Below are 23108 nucleotides of genomic sequence, written 5' to 3'. Positions count from 1 at the left end.
TCCCGCAGCCATGCCCTCCACCGAGAGACCCTCCCTAGATGCCAGACCCACGGGGCCACCTGATCTCAGGCTGTCAGTCTCCAAACCTCTGAGTTAAATCAGCCTGTTTTTCTTTATAAAGCACCCAGTCTCAAGTACTTCACTACAGACACAGACAACAGAGTGAGAAAGAAAGAAAGTTGGTTCAAGAGCACACAGCTGGCAGGAGCGGGCTAGGTTTCGAAGCCAGGCAACTGATTCAAGAGTCCACCCACTTCCTTTCAATGCTCTGTGTGTGTGTGTGTGTGTGTGTGTGTTTACTTTCCATGATGTATTGGGTAAGGATGAGTTCATTTGTAAGTTTCAGGAAACCCCAAGTCAGTGCGGTTCACACATATCTGTCACATAGATGAAAAATACAGGTGAACCCTCTAGGGTTTCAATAGTGGCCAGCTCCTAATCAACGCAGAGCGTCTACCTCGTGGCCCAAAGTGGACTCTGAGCTCCAGCAACCGCATCTACATTCCATCCCACGGCAAGGAAGAAGGGGAAGTAAGGGCACACTCCCTCTCTTCAATACTACTTCTCAGAAGCTGACATGAACATTCCACTTTTAGTCTGTTAGTCACAATTTCACCCCTTGGCCACACCCAGTTCCAAGGGAGGCTGGAAAAAATAGCCCTTGTTCAAGAAGGCATGTGGAAAATGTAGGTTATTATTACGAAAAAAGAAGTAAAAAATGTAAATTAAGGAATAGCTAGCAGATTCTGCCATGCACAGAAGCATACACTCCTGGAACCCCAGTGTAGAAAAACGACTTCAACTCACCTAGTGGAATTGCATGTCAGGTGCCCGTCCCTGCTGTAGCCCCCACCTGCTGACTATCCCCTCCCCACAAGGCCACCCATCTCACACTGGGACTGCGCTGCCACTTAGTGAGCCCAGAGGAACTCCCCAAGCCCATTCAGAACTCCCAACCTGAGCCTCCTCCAAGCTAACAGTCCAGACATTTGGAGCAAGCGACCACGTCCCTACCCCCAGGCTCCTCATCTCCAAGCCCATCTCCCACCGGGCTCTCAGCACCCCAGGGCACTGCCAGCACTCTCTGAGGGCTCTCCTGAAGTCCTCAGCGTGGCCTCGTGCCATCAGAGGAGGGGTCTCACTCCTGGGCAAGAAGCATCTATCACCCCACTTCCAGGTGGGCTGGCCGGGCTGTTGCAGGCTTTGCCACTGCTCCCCACTTGAACTCAGAGCAGGGCTGCGTGTTCCCTCGGCTCTGTTGGTGCAGTGGGGGGCTGGGCCTTACCTTCCTCCCACTTTGCCTCCTGCTCACAGGGTCTCTTGGTTCAAACCAGCACAGATCTTTGTAAATCCCGAGTGTGTCCATCAACAAACCCTCCACGCCCCCCACCTCCGCCTGCAACCTTTCAATAACTCAACCATGGCTTTGTCGACGTCCCTGGGCAGAAGGCTGCACAGGGCTTGGCCTGGGACGAGGCTGTGTGACACATCCCTGAAATCCTCCCTCCGGGTGGCACTGATACATCTGTGGCAACAGGGAAAACTGGTTTGCAGCTGTCATTGCAGCACTCAGTCAAGGAGCCAAGAGCCCCAGGGATGTGGCTGTTGGCAGCATCTTCTACCAGAACTTTCCTTCAACAGTGAGAGAACTCCGGAGCCCTGAGGCACCAGGATCTGGCTACCGGGAGATAACATTCATTCCCAGGTTCACTCATTCCTCGCTCATTTGTACAACACATATCGAGATCTTCTACCAGTTAGATGTGCTTTTCCCTGAGAAGCACATCCATAAGACATAATGCCCACCTTGAAGGAGACGGTCTTTCTTTTTGTTTATTTTTTTCTTTTTCCATTTGCTGGTTCACTCGCCAAATGGCCACAACGGCTGCAGCCTGGCCAGGCTGAAGTCAGAAGCCTGGAAATCCACCCTGGTCTCCCACAGCGGTGATAGGGGCTCCCCAGGGGCATTAGCAGGGAGCTGGGTTGGCAGTGGAACAGCCGAGACTCCACCTGTTCCATGGGATGCTGGAAGCTGTGGTGAGGCCTGGTCTGCTGCACCAGGAGCTTGTCTTTCTAATGGACAGTAACATTAAAGCCAGGATGTCTATGGAAGCTTAAGTCACAGGGCCAGCGTGGTGGTGCAGCCAGCTAAGCCTTCTCGTTCAACGCCGGCATCCCATATCGGAGCACATGTCTGAATCCCAGCGGCTCCGCTTCCGATCCGCCCCCTGCAGATGAGTCTGGGAAAGCCGCAGAAGGTGCCCAAATGGTTGGGTCCCTGTCAACCCTGTGGGGACCCGGATGTAGTTCCTCCCTTCTGGCTTCGGTCTGGCCCAGAACTAGCCATTGTGGTCAACTGGGGGGTAGCCACTGGATGGAAGATCTCTCTCTTTCTCTCTCTTTCTCCCTCTTTCTCCGTCACTCTTGCTTTTCAAATAAATTAAATAAACCTTTAAAAAATAAAATAAAACTCAAGCCAGGTCATGTGACTCCTCTGCTTAGCACCCTGAAGTGGCTCCTGTGCCCTTCAGAGTCAAGGCCAAGGTCACTCCCACGGCCCCACGTGGCCCCATCCTCCCCATCATTCTCCTTCTCCCTTCCTCATCCCCTCCCCTAGACCACACTCATCCTCACATGCATGTGCTGGGTGTGCTCCTGCTATCTAATCTTTGCACGTCTCTGCTTTGTTAGCTGCTCTTCCCCAGATATCCACATGGCTCCCTCCCTCCCTCCCTTAAGAAGCCCCCTCAGGCGGGCTTGCCTTGGCCACACCATCAAAACATCAGCATTCTCGGACGGACTTCTTCCTGAAGGACATCCTCTCTCTAGTGTTCTCAAACCTACTTCATTTTGGTTAATTTCTCTTATTTTGGAAGATGTGCTTATTTATTTGAAGGATGGATAGGTAGGTAGGTAGGTAGGTAGAGACAGAGAGATCGTCCAACAATAGATTCATTCCCCAAATGACTGCACAGGCCAGGGCTGGTGCAGGACAAAACCAGGAGCCTGAAACTCCATCCTGGTCTCCCAGTGTGGGTGACAGGGACCCAGATACTTGGCCATCTTCCACTGGCTTCCCTTGAGTCAGAAACAGAGCAGCTGGGACCTGAGCTGACACCACATGGCCACTGTGCCACAACACCGGCCCCGTCTTGTCTCCCTTCTGTCTCTCTCATTGGCAGGCAGAGCAGCAAGGAGCTTTGACCGTTTTGGTCTTTCGTAGACAGAGTACTCAGATGGGCAACTAATATATAAACATATACAGGGAGAGATAGAAAGGGAGGGAGGGAGGGAGAAAGGAGAGGAGAGGGGGAACGGAATGAAGGGGAAAGGGAAGGAGGAAGACGCCATTTCAACATAACCTGGCATGTCCCAGCCGAGAGGAGTCCTGACGGCTCCGGCAGCACAGAGAAAAGGCTCCCAGCCTGTCCTGGGAAGTCAGGAGGCTGTCCTGACAGCTGCAGACGAGCCCGAGTGTGCCAGAAAAGGAGCAGCGAGAGAGGTGATACCAAGGAGAGAGAGCAGCCCGAGAAAGGCGGGGACGTGGAGGCAGGCAGGTGCCCTGGGCGCTTGCTGCCCCAGCAGCTGGAAGCGGCACAGTGGCAAGAGGACGGCTGGAAAAGGCAGAAGACTCCTGTAGGCCACAGAAGGTGTTCCCCCTCCGTCAAGAGGGCACACAGAGCCCCTGCGGCAGGTGGCTGAGGGCCACCACCAGACTCCTACTGGACAGAGGCCACGTGTGGGACACAGGCTGCAGGGGAGCATCCTGGGAAGGAGGCGTCTGTTGGAAAGCTGCTCGCACCATCCCACCGCGAGGGGCCAGTGCATGAATGCCACTTCCTGTCAAGCGCCAGGAAGGGCCAGAGAGATCTCCAGAGTCCACCAAGAGTGCACATTCTCTTTTAGTTCTATTTTCCCATGAGCCTTTGAAGCACTTTTGTATCCTGGGCATATTCAACTCTGCCTCTGTAGAAAGAAGGCAGCCCTGATACCTTGACAGTGAATGTGTGTAGCTGGGTTGTGATAAAACTTCATGGATATACTAGTCCCGGTTGCTCCTCTTCCAGGCCAGCTCTCTGCTGTGGCCCGGGAAGGCAGTGGAGGATGGCCCAAGTGCTTGGGCCCTGCACCCGCATGGGAGACCAGGAGGAAGCACCTGGCTCCTGGCTTTGGATCGGTGCAGCGCCGGCCGTAGCGGCCATTAAGGGAGTGAACCAATGGAAGGAAGACCTTTCTCTCTGTCTCTCTCTCACTGTCTATAACTCTACCTGTCAAATAAAAAAAATAAAAAAACTTTATGGACAAGGGGCCAGCACTGTGGCTTAGCAAGTAAAGCCACCACCTACAGTGCTGGCATCCCATATGGGCATCCATTTGAGTCCCGGCTGTTTCACTTCCCATCCAGCTCTCTGCTGTGGCCCGGGAAGGCAGTGGAGGATGGCCCAGGCGCTTGGGCCCTGCACCCGCATGGGAGACCAGGGGAGGCACCTGGCTCCTTGCTTCAGATTGGCCTGGCTTCAGCCATTGTGGCCATTTGAGGAGTGAACCAGCGGATAGAGGACTTTCTCTCTCTCTCTTTCTCTCTCTCTCTCTCTCTTTCTGCCTCTCTGTAACTCTGCCTTTCAAATAAATAAATATTTAAAATAAAAACTTTGTGGACAAAATCATTAGGGGTCAGCTTGAGCCCAAGGGCCCTGGTTGACTGCCTGCTGAATCAGGGGGTGGTGAAGAGAAGCAGGTGTACTGGAAGAGTGTGTTATAGGCAGAAGTAGTAAAACCTGGTGGAAAAGTGGCTTTAGGAAGGGGAAGAGGAGGCGGGTGTCAAAGGGGAACACCAATGGTGCTGGGTGCCTGGCGACTGAAACCGTTCAGTGCCCATGCCCACGTGTACAGGCTGACCCTCGGTTCCACAGGAGAATCTCTGAATCTGCCCATTTCCATGTGCGGAATCCCCAAAGGAATCAAAGAAAAGTTGTGTGCGTTGGTCCGAGGATGAACAGCCTCAACTGAAACAGGAGACAGGAAGGGTCTTAACCACGGCCACCCTCCCAGGTGGCCCTGGACCTGCTTTGAAGCACTGGGGTTATTCTCTGTGCCAAAGGGCACTTGAGGGTTCCTGTCCCTCCTCCAGCCTCCCGGGCCAAGTCCTCTCCACTGGATCCTGTCTGAGTCAGACAAGGCTGGGACGAGGTGGCTCCATGAGCCCGACCCCCATCCCACACAAGAATCACAACCTATCAGGGTCTGAGTGTGGCAAGGTCACAAGAGTTCAGAGAATGCTGCAAGAATTTAGTCTGGAGATCACAGGTGGCTTTATCTGCTGTTTCAGAATCAAGCTACATGACTCCATGAAATAGAAGTGCCCCAACGAGCTGAGAGAAGCTGGTTTTTATAGGCAGAGAGGGGTTCAAGGCAGCAGAAAAAAAGAGCAAGGAGCAGGCCGTTTCATTGTTGTTTCCCTTACAAGGTGCAGACAGGGAGACAAAGCAATAGACGAATATTCAAGTGGTTAACATCAAGATCTTTCAGGGTTTTCTTCCACTGCATAAGTGCTAAAACAGAGGGAACCTCCTTCTCACAGAGATTGTAATTGGCCTATTTGGAAATTTTGGCTATTATCTTTCTAACCCTGATTTTTTTTAAAAATTATTTACTCTATTTGAGAGCCAGAGTTACAGACAGTGGGAGGGAGAGACAGAGAGAAAGGTCTTCCATCTGCTGGTTCACTCCGCAGATGGTCACAATGACTGAAGCTGGGCAGATCCGAAGCCAGGAGCCAGGAGCTTCTGCCAGGTCTCTCACCTGGGTGTAGGAGCCCAAGGACCTGGGCCATTCTTTTCTGCTCTCCCAAGTGCACCAGCAGAGAACTGGATAGGAATTAGAGCATCCATGACTTGAACCGGTGCCCATATGGGATGCTGGCATTGCAGACTTAACCCTTATGCCACAGTGCTGGCCCTTCTAGCCACAATTTCTGAGGAAATCAGATAAGCAGCTTAATTTCAGCTGGCTGATGTGGAATATAAGCATGAGTGACTCCTTGTTGATTTTTTTGGTCTGATTTGTTGAAGCCCAGGGCAGAGGTCTTATCTAAAATAATGGCCTCCTTAGGCTGCTGCAGTGGCGTAGTGGGTAAAGCCACTGCCTGCAGTGCCGGCATCCCATATGGACACCGGTTCAAGTCCTGGCTGCTCCACTTCCCATCCAGCTCTCTGCTACGGCCTGGGAAAGCAGTAGAAGATGGCCCAAGTCTTTGGGCCCCTGCACCCACATGGGAGACCCAGAGGAAGCTCCTGTCTCCTGGCTTCGGATCGGCACAGCTCCAGTCGTTGCAGCCAATTGGAGAGTGAACCAGTGGATGGAAGACCTCTCTCTCTGCCTCTCCTTCTCTCTCTGTGTAACTCTTTCAAATAAATAAATAAATCTTAAAAAAATAAATAAAATAAAATAAATAATGGCCTCCTATAACTTTACGTGACATGGCTGGGGGCAGGTGCCAGAAGCAGGATGGCCCTAGACCTAAGAGCAATGGAAGGCCAGAAAATAGGGAGAACTTAAGTCTCATGGAAATGAGAGATGCCTGTCTCTCTGGCAGCTGTATACAATGCAACCGAGGTTAAAAATGGTAACAATATACATTGTAAAGTAAAATAAATCTGAAAAAAACACAACATAATTTAAATAAAATAAAAAGCAACCAACAAGGGCAGGCATTTGGTGCAGCAGTTGTGACCACCTGTGATACCCATATCCCATGTCAGAGTGCCTGGTTCAAGTCCTGGCCACTCCACTTCCTATCCAGCTTCCAGCGAATGCACTGGAGGCAAAGGGGAATGAGCCAAGTACTGAGTCCCTGTCACATGCAGGAGACCAGGATGGAGTTCCGGGCTCCTGGCTTGGCCTGGTGCAGCCCAGGCTGTTGCAGGCATTGGGGAGGGAATCAATGGACAGAAGATCTCTCTGTCTCCCCTTTCTGCCTTTCAAATAAAATGAAAATAAAGAAATAAAATTGTTTTAAAAATGAACAATTCAGTAAAATTCCAGGAAAAATGCCGGGAACAGACCCCGCAGCCCCAGAGGCAGGCAGAGACAGAGCCCCTGGGCAGGCAGGAGGGGCAGGAAGGGGGCCGCCCTGTGAGCATGTGCTGCAGAAGTGGCTCCATTTCAACAGTTTGAAAGGTCAGATGCTGACATGACAGTTGCTGAGCCTGGGATGCAAACACACGCAGGAAGCGTTGTGCAAGTGAGCTCTGACACAGGGCTGCCTCCTATGTGGGCTGCTGCCTGCCACGCTGGCACGGCCTCCCCACTCCCCCAGGGGCCTCCCGGCCCCATGGCCCTTGGTGCAGAGCCTGGCCACATGACAGACAGCACAGAGGGCGGGCGAGACACGCTGAGCTGGCAGCTGAGGACCAGGCCGGGCCCAGCGCCAGCCACCACCAGCTGGGGGACTTCTCAGAGCAGGTACCGTGACAGCTACCCAAGGGCCCGTGACTTTTCCCCCACAGTGCATCTCTGGCACTGCACAGCCCCATCAGCCTTGGATGACCTCTCCCTGTGGGGAGGCACCAGGGGCACATGCAGCTCCCCAGACAGTGAGCGAGCCTGTGGCTAAACTGTCCCAGTGACCACGGAGCCCACCAGCCATCCAGGAAGGACTCCAGCCCGACTTGTCCCGGGCTCTAATGGAACCCAGGTTCTGATGGCAGGGGCCGAGTCCCCACCCTCACAGCAACCAGTTGGGACTTCCTGTGAGCCCTGTGCCACCCTGGGTGGCCTCAGCCAGTGACACCCTCTGTGGCTTCCTCCTCCCCTCCCCAGGGCTGGCCAGCACACAGGCCCAGGGCACTTCCTCGGGCGCACCAGCTCCAGGCCTGACAGCCAGATGGCCTTCCTCACTCCCCGGCCTGTAGAGCAGGCTGCATCCGGGGGACCCCGGGCGGGCAAGGGTGCTGACCCGGGCAGGCAGGGCTTCCTCCTCCCAACATCTTAGGAAACAGTGGAACTTAGACACTGCCCGCCCCCAACACACGCACACACAGAACCCCCAACATTTCTAGCTCCCTGGTGGCATCTCCCCTGGTTTGGGACTGATTGGTTAGGCACCAAATGCACTTCTACCACGAGCGCTCCCTGCAGACCCACCACACCAGGCCCCTCCAGGACTCATCCCATCCAGAGCGCGGAGTCCAGCAGGCAGAAGTGGGCTCATCTGGTGTTTCGTGGTTGTTCAAACTCGGTATAGATTCCTGCTGCCTTTCAGTGACTTGCAAGGGCTCAGATAATGAGAAGAAAATCATACGTGGATGACGAGCCTGGACGGCTGCCACCTCCCTCTCCTCCTCCACCCCTGCTTCCTGTTAGGGAAGCTTCCAGAATAGGCAGTGTTCCTGGTGCAGACCGTAGCTGGGGGCCTCCCAGAAGCTGGACAGTATACGGTGGGGACAGTGGCAGGGCCACCAGGCTAGAACTCCATGTTGATCTCAAAGTATAACACTAAAGAGAGGTCTTCGACCATGAGGCCAAGCAAGATCTAAGACTCTGCAGGTAGAGGAGGCCAGGCAGACATGCTGGGGCTTCTTCAGCAGGTGCCTTCCCGTTAAGTCCGTCAGAACAGGGTCTGCTCGGGGCAGAACCAGGCTGCTGTCTGAAGACAGCACAGGCGAGAAGCCAGCCTGAGCTTCAGCACAACACACAGCCAGCGCCAGCCACCGGTATTCAGAGGCAGAGGGATCCCAGGGCACCTTGATACCCCCAAGGCTTAACCCCACACCAGGTCCAGAGCAAACATCCTCCACAGAGCCTGACAGCCCCTACTGGAATGAGCTGATGGCCTTGCCTCTCCCTGCGCTCCCATTTCTATAACATAAAACAGCCATCAAGCCCTAACCTTGACTTCGGCTGTAAGCCACATGGGACAGCAGCTGTCCATGGGAGACGCTGACCAATGGCAGCCATGGCTCTGGAGGCTCTCAGCCTCAAATGAGAAAAGAGCTCACAGACCTAGGCCCAGTACCCCGACTCTTTTCCTTCAAAGAGGACATTTCTTCACTTAACACACACACTCCTGATTGAAGGGTAGTGTTGCTGCTGGCAAGCATAGAGCACCTGCCTTCTCATCAAATGTAAGAGGTCAGTTATTACCCTGTGCCATAGACCTACGCACAGGAGTGGTGGAACGCACGAATCCACTAGAGGCCAGGCTGCAGACGGCGTGGAGGGCCCCTCTGGCCTGACATCCTCTGTCTTCACTCCTGTAGCGGCCACAAACCCCAAAAAGTTTCAAATAACTGTCATGCACCCGTGATTATTAACCGAGTGCTCCAATGTGCTGCCACACGGTGTGAACCTCCACAGGCCATGCTATAGTTTTAATGTGTCCCCCCAAAACTCATGGATTGGAATCTCAATCCCCAAATTCCTGCACTTACGATGCTCGGAGAAGGGACTCTGGGAGGTGACTGCAACGGCTGAGGTCACGAGGATGGGCCCCCGTGAAAGGATTCGTGGCTTTTTTTTTTTTTAAGATTTTATTTATTTATTTGAGAGGCAGAGTTACAAACAGAGAGAGAGAAAGAGAGAGAGAGAGGTTTTCCATGCACTAGTTCACTCCCCAAAATGACCACAGCAGCCAGAGCTGGGTCATTTCGAAGCTGGGAGCTTCTTCCAGGTCTCCTATGTGGGTACAGGGGCCCAAGCACATGGGCCATATTCTGCTGCTTCCCCAGGCCATTAGCAGGGAGCTGGATTGGAAAAGGAGCAGCTGGGCCACAAACCAGCTCCCATATGGGATGCCGGCACCACAGGCAGAGGCTTCGCCTGCTCCAGCACAGCACTGGCCCCTGGATTAGTGGCTTTGTAAGTAGAGGAAGAGAGCTGAGCTGGCAGGCTCCTTGGGTCTCACCACCTGACGTCCTCCTCCATGTACACCAGCATAAAGGCCCTCCCCAGAGCCAGCACGGTGCTCTTGAACTTCCCAGCCTCCAGAGCTGAAAGAAATGTGTTTTCTTTACAAATTACCCAATCTGTGCTATCCTATAATAGCAATGGACTAAGGCCACAAGGACATCATCACCCTCAAAGAATTAACGTAAACTTAGTTAGAAGGACCACCTATACAAAGGAAGGAAATGGGGGGGCGGCACCGTGGCTCACTTGGTTAATCCTCCACCTGCGGCGCCGGCATCCCATATGGGCACTGGGTTCTAGTCCCGGCTGCTCCTCTTCCAGTCCAGCTCTCTGCTGTGGCCCAGGAAGGCAGTGGAGGATGGCCCAAGTGCTTGGGCCCCTCCACCCACATGGGGGACCAGGAGGAAGCACCTGGCTCCTGGCTTTGGATCAGCACAGCACGTCGGCCATAGCGGCCATTTGGGGGGTGACCCAATGGAAGGAAGACCTTTCTCTCTGTCTCTCTCTCTCTCTGTCTAACTGCCTGTCAAAAAAGAAAAGAAAAGAAAAGAAAAGAAAAGAAAAGAAAAGAAAAGAAAAGAAAAGAAAAGAAAAGAAAGAAATGGAACAAGCTACAGCATCGATGTTTAGTAAACAAATAAGTCACAAAAATATTAATACTATGCAATTCCACTTACAGGTTCCAAGGCTAGCGAAATTCACAGAGACAAGAGTGGCTCTTAAAGGCCAGTGCTGTGGCATAGCAGGCAAAGCTGCTGCCTGCAGTGCTGGCATCCCATATGGGCGCTGGTTTGAGTCCCAACAGCTCCACTTCCGATCCAGCTCTCTGCTGTGGCCTGGGAAAGCAGAGGAAGATGGCCCAAGTCCTTAGGCCCCTTCACCTGCGTGGGAGACCTGGAGGAGGCTCCTGGCTCCTGGGTTTGGATTGGCGCAGCTCCCATCGTTGCAGCCAACTGGGGAGTGAACCATCGGACGGAAGACCTCTCTCTCTCTCTTCCTCTCCTTCCCTCTCTGTGTAACACTGACTTTCAAATAAATAAATAAATCTTAAAAAAAAAAAAAAAAAAGAGTGGCTTTTAGCCTGGCACCCAAGAAACCTGGGTCCCACATCAAAGTGCCTGGGTTCGATTCCCAGTTCTGGCTGCTGACTCCAGCTTCCTGCCAAAGCAGACCCTGGGAGTCAGTGGCGATGGCTCAAGGAATTCGGTTTCTGCCACCCATGTGAGAGACTTGGATTGAGTCCCCAGCTCCTGGCTCCTGCCTTGGCCCAACCCACCAGTTGTAGGAATTTGAGGGGAGTGAAATCAGCAGATAGGAGATCTCTCTCTCTCAAATAAAAACATAATAATTATAATATAGACAGAAAGCAGAATGGTGACTGCCAGGACAGCAGTATGGGGAGGGAGAAATGGGGAACTATCGTCGGATGGGCAGAGTTTCAGTTTTATAAGATGAAAAGTGTTCCAGGGATGGATGGCAGTGATGGTTACACAGCTGTGTGAGTGTATCTGAGTTGACTACGATGATTGATTTTACATTATGGGCACGTTATCACACCTTGAGGAAATAAAATAAACGAGCAAGAACAAATCATCTGCTACAATTCTCAGGCGAGCAGAACAGCCTGGGCCTTTGAGATCCCAGGAAGCTGTGGAAGTCCGGGCAGGCTTCCTGGAAGAGGTTGAGCAAATATGGCTGCCCATGTTCCTCCTAATTGGTGCCATCTAAGGCAGATTGAAGCCTGACAGAGAGCGAAGGCTACTACTAAATCCTACAGGAATTGAGGAAGGTCCGTCACCCGGGCACAGCACGGCCTGGCTCACTTGGCCGTGTGACCGTGACTCTGTGGCTGCTCCCACCAGAACCCACACTAAGCTCGGTCCCTGACAGGCGGGCAGCCTTTCCCGGGTGGGCAGGTCCATGAGCAGGAACGGATCCTTTTCTCACCAGAGCGGGTTCTCGCTCTCGAGACGGCTCCGGCCAGGACGAAGGTGTGCTGCTGTGCAGCGAGCCTGCAGCTGCCCCCTCCCTCTCGCCCGCACGCCTGCCCCCTCTCCCCTGCACACCTGCCCCCTCTCTCCCCCACACGCCTGCCCCCTCTGCCCCGCACACCTGCTCCCTCTCCCCTACACGCCTGCCCCTCTCCCCTACACGCCTGCCCCTCTCTCTCCCCCACACGCCTGCCCCCCCTCGCCCACACGCCTGCCCCCTCTCCCCTACACGCCTGCCCCTCTCCCCTACACGCCTGCCCCCTCTCCCCTACACGCCTGCCCCCTCTCTCTCCCCCACACGCCTGCCCCTCTCCCCTACACGCCTGCCCCCTCCCTCTCCCCCACACGCCTGCCCCCTCCCTCTCCCCCACACGCCTGCCCCCCCTCGCCCACACGCCTGCCCCCCCCTCTCGCACGCCTGCCCTCTCTCTCCCCCACACGCCTGCTCCCTCTCTCCCCCACACGCCTGCTCCCTCTCTCCCACACACGCCTGCTCCCTCTCTCCCCCACACGCCTGCTCCCTCTCTCCCACACACGCCTGCTCCCTCTCTCCCCCACACGCCTGCCCCCTCTCGCCCACACACCTGCCCCCTCTCTCCCCCACACGCCTGCCCCCTCTCTCCCACACGCCTGCCCCCTCTCTCCCCCACACGCCTGCCCCCTCTCGCCCGCACGCCTGCCCCCTCTCCCCTACACGCCTGCTCCCTCTCTCCCCCACACGCCTGCCCCCTCTCTCCCACACGCCTGCCCCCTCTCCCCCACACGCCTGCCCCCTCTCTCCCACACGCCTGCCCCCTCTCGCCCGCACGCCTGCTCTGTGCCTCTTCCACACAGGCCCATTTCCCGCCCCACATGGGCGCCACGCAGAAGCCAAGGAGACAGCAGTGGCCGAGGTGACCCTTCCTAGCCTCCAGAACTGAGTGTCAAAACGAGCCTCCTCTTTCTACAGTTACCCAGCCTCCCTGTAGGCACCAAAGGGGGCGAATCCTTTGAGAGGGAAGGGGCGCCGCTGAGGACGACAGCAGAAGATGGCGTGTGGTTGCCTGGGACACAGCAGAGACGGCGTGGGCTTGGGGGCTGGGCAGACCCCAGTTTGAATCCATAGCTTGGGCTTTCTGCCTGAGACTCAGTTTCCCTGCCTCAGTTTCCTCTTCAGGAGGTTACTGTATCAACAAGATGGGGCAAGCTCTGAACCCCAGGCCCGGCCCGCCCTGAAAGACGACAAAACCGTGTCGTCTCTTCTCTGCAACTCTGCAATCCGGGAAGCTCTGAAAACCGAAAGCTGTGCAGCTTCACGTGGTGCTGAACCCTGACTGCAACCAGCCACAGCTCATCCTCCCTCACCAGCTCTTGGTTTTCTCTGCAGAACCAGGGGCGTGCGTGAGGGCAAAACGCACCAGAGGTTAGACAATAAGGCCAAAAGCTCATAGAAAGATGGAACTAAAAAGGAAGTTTACTTGGGTGCAAAAAAACATTTTAAAATCCATGCATAGTTTTTTTCATAATCTGAATTCTCCATGAGCTGTCAAAGAGCGCTGGTGTGCATGGCAGAGCTCCGTGCTGGGACCACTTCAGTGCACCAGCTGGCAATAGCAGCGGACTCCTTACCAAGAAACAGTGCCTCACGTGGCCCTGCCCAACAAGGAGGCACAGCCACAGGCATCCCTGAGTTACACAGGGAGAGCAGGGTTCTGGTCCCACCCCCAAAACCAGTCACGCAGGCAGGCCCCATGGCTTCCTTGGGTGTCAGATTCCTCCCCTGTAAAATGGACCAGATGTCCTCAAGGTTTGGTCCCCAGATCAGTTACACAGAGACCTGGTTACGAAGATACTGGGGGAGCTGAGAAGCCAATGGGAGGGTGACACAACCCACAGGAAAGAAACAGGAAGACGTTTCTACCAGCCCCGGGCTTGGAGAGGAAGTGTTATCCACACCAGAATTCTGAGCCGTCTGGAGGGAGTAGCCTGCCCAAGCACAGAGCACCTGTGCTAGGGACCCTGTCCTGGCCACAGCGAGACAGAAAGGGACACTCTGGCCTCTACCTTCCCCCTCCCCTCCAGCCTCAATTCCTCAAAACTGACTCCTCTGGGCAGAACCCAGACGGAAGCTGCAACAAGGGAGTCTGGGAAATGTAGTTCGCAGAAGACAGACCGTGGCCCTCCAAAGCAGGAAAGAGGGAGGCAAGGACTAGCACTGCCCAGCTGCAGGTGCTGTGGTCATCCCCAGCTCAGAAAGGATTCTCCGCTTTCCTCAGTCTGCTCTGACACTTCTGTTTTACCTGTCGCATAGGCAAAGGAACTGAATTCAAAGTCCGACAGACTGGGTACATGTTGATAAGCCTAGAACGCTCACACGTGCCTGGCCTGGCCATCACTTCCGAATCCCTCCTGCCCCCCAGCCCCCGGGACAGACTGAGCATCTGCCTGGCCCACACCCACTCTGCAAACACCGGGCTGCGCTGGGCGAATGGGAGATGCAGGCTGCTGGGGGAGGCAGCAGTAACAGGTGCCAGCACCTGGAGGGGGAGGCCCACGGTTCCTCTACGAGGGCTGGGCTTCCAGGCAGAGAGCGGAGGCCACTGTGGCCCAGTGGGCGGGGCCCTAGATTAGGACTGAATTGCTCTTTGTTGAAATCCAGCCCAACCTTGCGTGACCTGTGACCTGCTTTACGGGATGAAGAAGGCATGAGTAAGCAGGGCCGGGGGACTCTGAGGATGAATGAACGGCCATGATAATGCCTGGTGTTCACGCGTGCCTGTCCTCCAAGGCTTGCTCCCACAGATGACTTCACTTGGCCTTGAACTCACGCCCGGGAAGGAAGGGAGGGACCCTTATCCCCATCTCGCAGAACCAGAGAGAGAACCCAGGTGCTAGAATAGACAAGAGCCAGCACAGCAAGTCGGGCTGGCACCAGATTCAAGGCCACCGGAGGGCCGGCCCTGGCCTGTGCCACTGGACCACAGGGAACCAGTTACCGCACTGCCCTGCAGGCCATGACGTGGTCAAGGAGGCTGACGCTGTTTGCAGAAAGGGGAGAAAGAACAACAGAGAAGAAGAGGGAGCAAGGTGCTGGCGCCACGGTGCAGCAGGTGAAGCCACATAGAGCGCTGGTTCCAATCCTGGTTCTTCTGCTACCAATCCAGCTCCCTGCCAATGCACCTGGGAAGGCAACAGAGGATGGCCCAAGTGCCTGGGTCCCTGCCACCCTTGTGAGGAGTCCTGGATGGAGTTCCAGGCTCCTAGCTTCAGCATGGACCAGCCCTGGTCATGCCTGCCACTTGGGGAGTGAACCAACAGATGGAAGATCTCTTTCCCTCTGCCCTTCAAATAACTAACTAAATGAATGAATGAATAAAATACTCTTTAAAAAAAAAAAAAAAACAGGGGAGGAGCAGGAGAGGGAGCAAAGGGAAGAGGGAGGGAGGGGGAGCAGACACAAACAGACAGGCAGGCGCTGAGAGTCCTAAGGCTTCAATAGCCTTCCATCCTCACCCAACTTTGCTGGAAATCCACCAGGACTCTCCGGGCAGCAGAATCCCGAGCCACTCCCCTGCACTCCCATTATCAGCTGGCCTTTTTCCACCCCTCAGGGCCCAGTTTACGACAGCTACAGTTTTGTTCCCTGTTCTAAAGGCGCTATTGTGTGAGGTGGGAGCAGAGATACTCCTGTGGGTGGGTGAGCTGCAGCTCCTGCCGCTGATCGGAATCTCAACGTTGGAATGCTTTCATGTGGCTGGGGCTTGCGAGGGTCCTCTCTTGCCACCCACAGCAGCGCATCTGAGCTCTGGCTAAAGACAAGCCCTTACGGCCCCAGCACCGGGCCGATGTCACTGAGCAGGCATGTTGAGGGCTGGGAAAGATGTGACTAAGGAGTGTGGCTTGTGCCAGCCTGACCCCCTCGGCTGCCTCTCACAGTCACGTTCCCAGCCGCACGGACGCGTGGGGGTTTCCGCCCGCGTCGCTGGCTGAGGATGATCGCCTCCTCTTGTTTAGTATCTCAGCGTGCACATCCAGATCCGGGAAGGGCGGCCAAATTCCGCTTTTCTCATTTTTCGCTCAGGCAGAGCAGTGCCCGGGAGCCTGGGCCGTCACACCTTCTGCACGCCACAAACCAGCAGCACTCTGCCCTGGGTGTGCCCGCCTCCGTGTGCCACAGTGGAAATCCACTCGAGCTGCACACCTCCATCGTCACAGATGCACAGCAGGCAGCGACAGCAGTGCGCCTTGCAGGGTGTGTAGGGGAAATGAATACTTCAGTTAATGCTGTTTCTCTTGGTCCCCAGAGCCGGTAAACAAACAAGCTGTCCTTGGAGCGTGCAGCTCCCTCTCAGCATCTTCCTGTTCCCTGCGTGTCCACAGCGAGGCCAGCAGGCTGCTCCTCGGGCTCTGTCCAGAGGGGGCACTCCCGGCTGTAGCATTCGGAGGACGCCAAGTTATCGATGGGGACAGGTGCTCACAGTCAGCATGGCTCCTCCCCCACCCCCAGCCTTATTTCACTGTTTCTGGAAACTTCTTGGTCTGGAAAGGTATGCCTCTGGCTCCTCCCGGGTCGGGCTGGTGTGGAAACACCCTGCTCCGAATGTGCCGAGGTGTGTTGCTAAATTTAATTGCCAGTTTCCATGCCATGTGATGGTGTGTGACAGGCCAGCTCACCCTGGGAGGTAGCCAAGGGTTTTAAGCGAATGCTCTGTGACGGAAAGGATGATAAAGGTTCCTATTATTCACCAGCGAGCCTGGAGACGGCGCGGGTCTGGTCTGTACAAAGGAGCCGTGGTGGTGTTAATCTCACGAGTGCTGTCCCTGCAGCTCGCTGTGGCTTCAGGGATCCGTGGGAAGGCTCCAGCCCCATCGTCAGGGGACCTCCGCCAGTCCCCTCTGTCCAAGGTCTCTGTGACCTTGGGACATAAATAGCTTGTGGGCAAGCCTCGGCTTCCCCATCTGGAGAGAGGAATGGCTGACAGATGGGGAGGAGCAGCTGATGCTTGGAGCATGTGACACTCCCAGATACGCAAAGACGTTTCGAGTGACGGCGTCTGCAGAAATTCAAGAAAAAGCCATCCAAAGAAAGCAGCCTTTTTCCTTTGAGATGCCAACAGGAAGAGCACGGTGTTGCTGCTTGTATGGGCGAGTCCGCCCCAGAGAGCACCGAGCCCCATATATACCCGTATTATCTTTTTTCCCCTACACATACCTGCCTGTGATAAAGTCTAAATTAGGTACAATTAAGACGATCAACAACCACTGATAATACAATAAAATACTTGTAACAAGATACTATAATAAAAGTTAACTAAAACCTGTGGATTGCTTACTTCTGGAATTTTCCATCGAACACTTCTGGGCCTCGGTTGAGCACTGGTAAGCATACTGTCCTCGATTACTTCCTGGTGCGGCTCTCCAGTCAGCCCGTGCTCACTCACTGCCTTCCAAGGTCACTCCAAGTGCGGTGTGAGCAGCAGCAGCCCCCCCGCCCCCCCCCCGGGGGGGCATGTGAGAAGTGCAGACTCAGCTGCCTGGGGTCGGCAGGCAGAACCCCAGGGTTTCCCAGCCACGACTCTGGGAATCTGCATTCCGAATAAGCTCCCTGGTGACGAGCATGCTGCGGCCCAGGGGCCACACTGGAGCAGCAGCTCTCTGACCAACCGCTTAGTGGTAACTCGGTTCCCAAGGTGCTGGAGTGCATCATCTCTCTTCCTCGCGTGCTCCGGCCTGGGCGATCCCTGGAATCGCAGCCCTGGCCGCTACGCGTGTCTTAACTTCTGGGTGTCCAGTTATCCTTGATCCCTCTCTTGACTTCAGCACGCACTGCTTTATCTGCCTTTAACCAGTAAGCTCTGCACTAGACGTGGAAAACCAGGCAGTTCTGGGCAAAGAGGACAAGACTTCCTGAAAATCCTACTTCTTCCGCCCACGGAGCTGCTCCAGAAGTCCACGTGTGTTTTCCACTAGAGTGATACGACTGGCCCATAAGGAACTAGTTTCCAGGGGACAACCACAGAGTCAGCAAACTAATTCACACAAGCAACAGAGTGACACATTTGAGGAAAACAATCAACACTGAAGAACAATGAATTAAGAGCCAAAGTCAACCCCCACCCTCCCCATCTCATCTCCCACTCCCACTCCCCCCAGAGCTAATGAACAGGGGATCCAGGTGTGCAGCCCTGTGAATGGATGTGGAGATCCATCCTCTGACGATGGATGTGGAGATAAACATATGTTGACATGAGGAAACACACTGCTTGGGGTTAGGGAAAAAATGGGATGATACTCTAAGTACTGTTCCACAATTTCCTTCTATTAATTAATAACATCTCAGAGATCCTTTGAAATTGATAGACTCAATTTCATTCTTCAGAAAGCTGCATCGCTACTTTCCACACTGTGAGTATAATACCATGCTTTTTTTTAAGATTTATTTTATGTATTTGAAAAGTAGATTTAGAGAGAGAGAAAGAGAGAGAGAGAATCTTCCATCTACTGGTGCACACCCTGAATGGCTGCAATGGCCAAAGCTGGGCCAGGCCAAAGCCAGGAGCCAGGAGTTTCACCAGGGTCTCCCATGTAGGTTCAGGGACCCGAGCACTTGGGTCATCTTCCACTGCTTTCCCAGGCGCATGAGCAGAGCTGGATTGGAAACAGAAGATCCAGAACTCACACCAGAGCCCACTGAGGCCAGCATTGCAGGCTGTGGCTTAAGCTGCTGCACCACGATGCTGCCTCCCCTCCCCTGCTTTGATGGTCATCTATGTTCCTTCCAGCATCTTGCTGTTACCAACTCTAACAGATGGGCATTCCCATGAGATGCAATGAGAAGCTGGCCTCTGAAAAGTCGTATCCAATCACATGACCCTCAGCCACTTTGCAAGTGCTTATTCCTAAGCCCTCACCAGTGCTGGTGGTTAGCAGTCCTTTACACTTGCATGATACACTGAGGGTATCTCATGATCGAAGTCTGCGTTTACCTGGCTATTGCTGGAGGTCAGACTTCTCTTCCTTAGATTATCAACCATGGGACTGGCAGTGTAGCACAGCTGGTTAAGCCACCACCTGAGAAGCCAGCATCCCGTATGAGCACTAGTTCAAGTCTCAGCTGTTGTGCTTCCAATCCAGTTCCCTACTGATGCGCCTGGGAGAGCAGCAGCAGATGGCCCAAATACTTGGACCCCTGCCACCTGTGTGGGAGACCTGGCTGGAGTTCCTGGCTTCAGCCTGGCCCAGCCCTGCCACTGCAACCATTTGGGGAGTGAACCAATAGATGGAAGATAGTCTCTCTCTCTCTCTCTCTCTCTCTCTCTCTCTAACTGTGCCTTCCAAGTAAATGAATACAGTTTTTAAAAAAGATCATCAAGCAGTTTTAAAAAATTTTCCTTTTCTGGGAATTTCTTATTGAGTCTAGTCCCGACTTTCTATTGGGCTGTTTTCCTTTATCTGTGTTGAGGGGTAGGTAGGAGCAACCATCTGGGTACCAAGCTTTTGAAATCCAAGCACAGAGCAGTCTTCAAAAACTTAGTGAAAAATGTATAATGTGGAAAAAAAAACTACGCGTGGATTTCATTAAAAATTTGGCACTAAAATAAACTGATCTTTTAATTCCATTTTCCAACAGCCTTATTGAGACACCCTTGTATGTTAAGCAAAACAAATTCTAATGATTAGAACCATCCCAAAGTGAATGAATTTGAGGTCGCAAACTCAGTACTGGCATATATGAGCACTCCGAGCACCTCAATGTGGGGGAAAACTTAGGCCAGATCATCAGAAGTCAAAGTCAAGGTCAAGTCAAGGACGCAGCTGGTGAACACAGGATTCGGACGGCCCAAATTCGTTTCCCACCAGACTGTGAGAAGCAGCCTGACGGACCCCACTGGGACTCCCAAAAGGCCTCAGAGGAGGTGCCGTGATGGGGCTGAGACCCAGCACTTGGCCTTGCAGAGTATGTAGGTGCTGGGAATCAATGCATGCTCACCAAATTCACCAGCAGCCTGAGTCCCACTCGGGAGAAGCAGGGCCTCGGAGAACTAGACGAACCTTTGCAGTGACCACCACTTTCTTGCCGATACCCAGGGCACCCGAGCCCTCTGCCAGCTGCTAGGTCCTAATGCAACAGTTCCGAACCAGGCGTCTGGTACACCAAGCCCCAGGGAAAGCAACTGGATGACCGGAGCTTGCTTCATCTGGGCGGATGCATTCGGTAGTTACGTTGGAGGCTGCTGGACCAGCTTTTCCCTGGTAGACAATATCCCTTTATCACCATAATGCTCTTGCTCCCTAAACAGACAGCGCCGGAAACAGTCAACAATTCCTAGCTTCATCTTTCCTGTCTGGACTCCCAAGAGGCTCATCCCCGTTCTGTTTGTGCTTTGTGTAGGTTTGCCCACGACCACAAGTTTACCCATTATTTGTTGTCAACCCCTTAATATGGGCTGCTTCCCAAAGATAGCCAAGGGAACACCTGAATACCATCAGTCGTAACAACGTCACAGCAGGGTCAACCCCCACATGCAGTAAGTATCAGAGTACTGATCTCAGTCCCAGCTGCTTTGTTTCTGATCCAGTTCCCTGCTGATATGACTGGGAAAACAGAAGATGGCCCAAGTACTTGGATCTCTGCACCCACCTGGGAGACCTGGATAAGTTCCTGGCTCCTGGCTTCTGCCTGGCCCACCCCTAACCATGGCAGTCATTTGGAAAGTGAACCAGTGGATGGAAGATCTCTGTCTTTCCCTCCCTCTCTGTCACTCTTTCAAATAAATAAAATCAATCTTTTTTTTTTTAATGTGTGAAGCCTGCAGGGGTGCAGCGTCTCAGCCCTGGCTCCCCACCTACCAGCCAGGTGCCCGCGTACGGGACCCCCTCATTTCTCTAAGGCTACTTCCACAGAGGTAAAAAAAAAAAAAAAAAAAAAAAATCACAGCACCCACTTCTGGTGAAAGATCAATGACCGTGTCCAAAAACAAAACCAAAACCAATTCAGAAGACCCAGAGTGAACCCTGTCGTCAACCACAGACACGAGGTGACGACCATGTGTCAATGCAGGCTCATCAATCACACCGAATGTGCCACTCTGGGGGGCTGCTGGTAATGGGGGCGGCTGTGCATGGGTGGTGGCAGGGCTTATTCGGAAATTTCCGTGACTTGTTCTTAATTTTTCTGTGAACCTAAACTGTTCTTTTTTTTTTTTAAGTTTTTTAATTTTTTATTTATTTTTTTTTTTGACAGGCAGAGTGGACAGTGAGAGAGAGAGAGAGACAGAGACAGAGAGAAAGGTATTCCTTTGCTGTTGGTTCACCCTCCAATGGCTGCCACGGCTGGCGCGCTGCGGCCGGCGCACCACGCTGATCCGATGGCAGGAGCCAGGTGCTTCTCCTGGTCTCCCATGGGGTGCAGGGCCCAAGCACTTGGGCCATCCTCCACTGCACTCCCGGGCCACAGCAGAGAGCTGGCCTGGAAGAGGGGCAACCGGGACAGAATCCGGCACCCCGACCGGGACTAGAACCTGGTGTGCCGGTGCTGCAAGGCGGAGGATTAGCCTAGTGAGCTGCGGCACCGGCCATGCTGGTCTCTCTTATAAAGCCACCAGTACTCAGTCCTGGGGCTCCACTCTGCTGACCTCATGGAATCCTACTCACCTCCCAAAGGCCCCGCCTCTGCAATGCCAGAATCCCATTATGGTTCCACTCTTAATAACCCACAGTGGGGATCATATTTCACCACAGGGACTATAGGAGGACATGTTCAAACCATATCCAAGCCATAGCAACCTGATATCTTGCTCAGACCCTGGAAGGCCTGGCACCAGCCTAGCTCTTTGTTATCACAAGGTAAGAGCTTAAGACCACCATGGAGACCTCAGGATGAAGCCCACCCTGTGAGAGGCAGACAGAAACAGGGCCTTGGTGACTTACGTCAGCTGCTGGAGTCTCCAACGTTGAGATTCCAATCAGTGGCAGGAGCTGCAGCTCACCCACCCACAGGAGTATCTCTGCTCCCACCTCACACAATAGCGCCTTTAGAACAGGGAACAAAACTGTAGCTGTCGTAAACTGCCACTTTTTTTTTTTTTTTTTTTAAGGAATAGTGAACTTGATTTTTTTTAAATTCATTTGACCAAGTTAGACAGTGAGAGAGAGAGACAGAGAGAAAGGTCTTCCCTCCGTTTGTTCACCCTCTAAACGGTCGCTACGGCCAGAGTTATGCCGGTCCGCAGCCAGGAGTCAGGAGCTTCTTCCTGGTCTCCCATGTGGGTGCAGGGGCCCAAGCACTTGGGCCATCCTCCACTGCCCTCCCGGGCCACAGCAGAGAGGTGGACTGGAAGAGGAGCAACCGGGACTAGAACCCGGCGTCCATATGGGATGCCGGCACTATAGGCGGAGGATTAACCAAGTGAGCCACGGCACCAGCAGGGGTGCCACTTTTTTTAATCTTGCCCTACTTTCTGGTTCCTGCCATACTTTTGAGGCCCCCATAACTGCCTCTGTAATGGGATGCGGTGTGAGTTATTTGGTTTCATTCCTCCTGCAGATTGTAAAAAATTGTGCACACAGAATCGTGTTGCACTGGGCAGACCCCGGGTAGGCAGCAAGGTTTGGCACGGGCTCATGCTGAATTTGTGGCATTTTATCAAAGATGAGTAACCAGGGCACAACAGCAGACAAAGGGAGATGCCAGCCACAGAGCTGTGCGGGCAGCAGGGCAAGGAGGCTCCCAAAGCAACCGCTGGAAGATTTAGCACCACAAACAGGAGCGTGGTGAGATTAGTATTTCAGCCCTCAGACAAGGCCGCGTCTCAATTACTCTGGGAAAGAGGATCCTCCCGACACAGCACTTGCCTTTTCCATTTTGGTTCAGGTGTCCGAGCTGGGACAAAGAGACTCAGACGGGCCTCACACACCAAAGTCCCAAATTCCGAACTTTCTTAAAACTGCAACGCTTTGGCTCTGAGGACGACAAAGAGCATGACTTTTTGCTTCCCCAAGTTGGTGCGCTCATTTTCCATGCCAAAAACCCAATCCCAGTCTTAGGCAGTAATCCACTGACTGTAGCTGAAACGCGAGGTGTGAAGAGTTCTGTGTTGACAAAGATTTGCATCAGCTGCTGCTGCTAACACAACGTGTAAAAACTTGCTGTTTAATTTTAGCTTTATAAAAAATAAGCGCTTTCCCAAACCCACCCGGGAGCCCAGGCTGTCACTGGCCTACAGGTGG

General features: G+C 53.7%; 2 long non-coding RNA genes across 4 annotated transcripts in view; one reads left to right on the top strand and one right to left on the bottom strand.

Annotated features, from left to right (window-relative positions):
• The window catches only part of LOC138849838 (uncharacterized), a 171779-nt gene that overhangs the window by 75920 nt on the left and 72751 nt on the right, over nucleotides 1-23108 (bottom strand). The gene's annotated exons all lie outside the window — the stretch shown is intronic.
• Nucleotides 7334-10976, top strand: LOC138849836 (uncharacterized). Its single transcript, XR_011389054.1, has 2 exons — nucleotides 7334-7464; nucleotides 10589-10976. It is a non-coding gene; the product is annotated as an uncharacterized lncRNA (long non-coding RNA).

This window comes from Oryctolagus cuniculus, chromosome 5 (genome assembly GCF_964237555.1).
Source record: "Oryctolagus cuniculus chromosome 5, mOryCun1.1, whole genome shotgun sequence".
Lineage (NCBI taxonomy): Eukaryota > Metazoa > Chordata > Mammalia > Lagomorpha > Leporidae > Oryctolagus > Oryctolagus cuniculus.
This window is presented reverse-complemented; position numbering and strand designations above follow the sequence as displayed.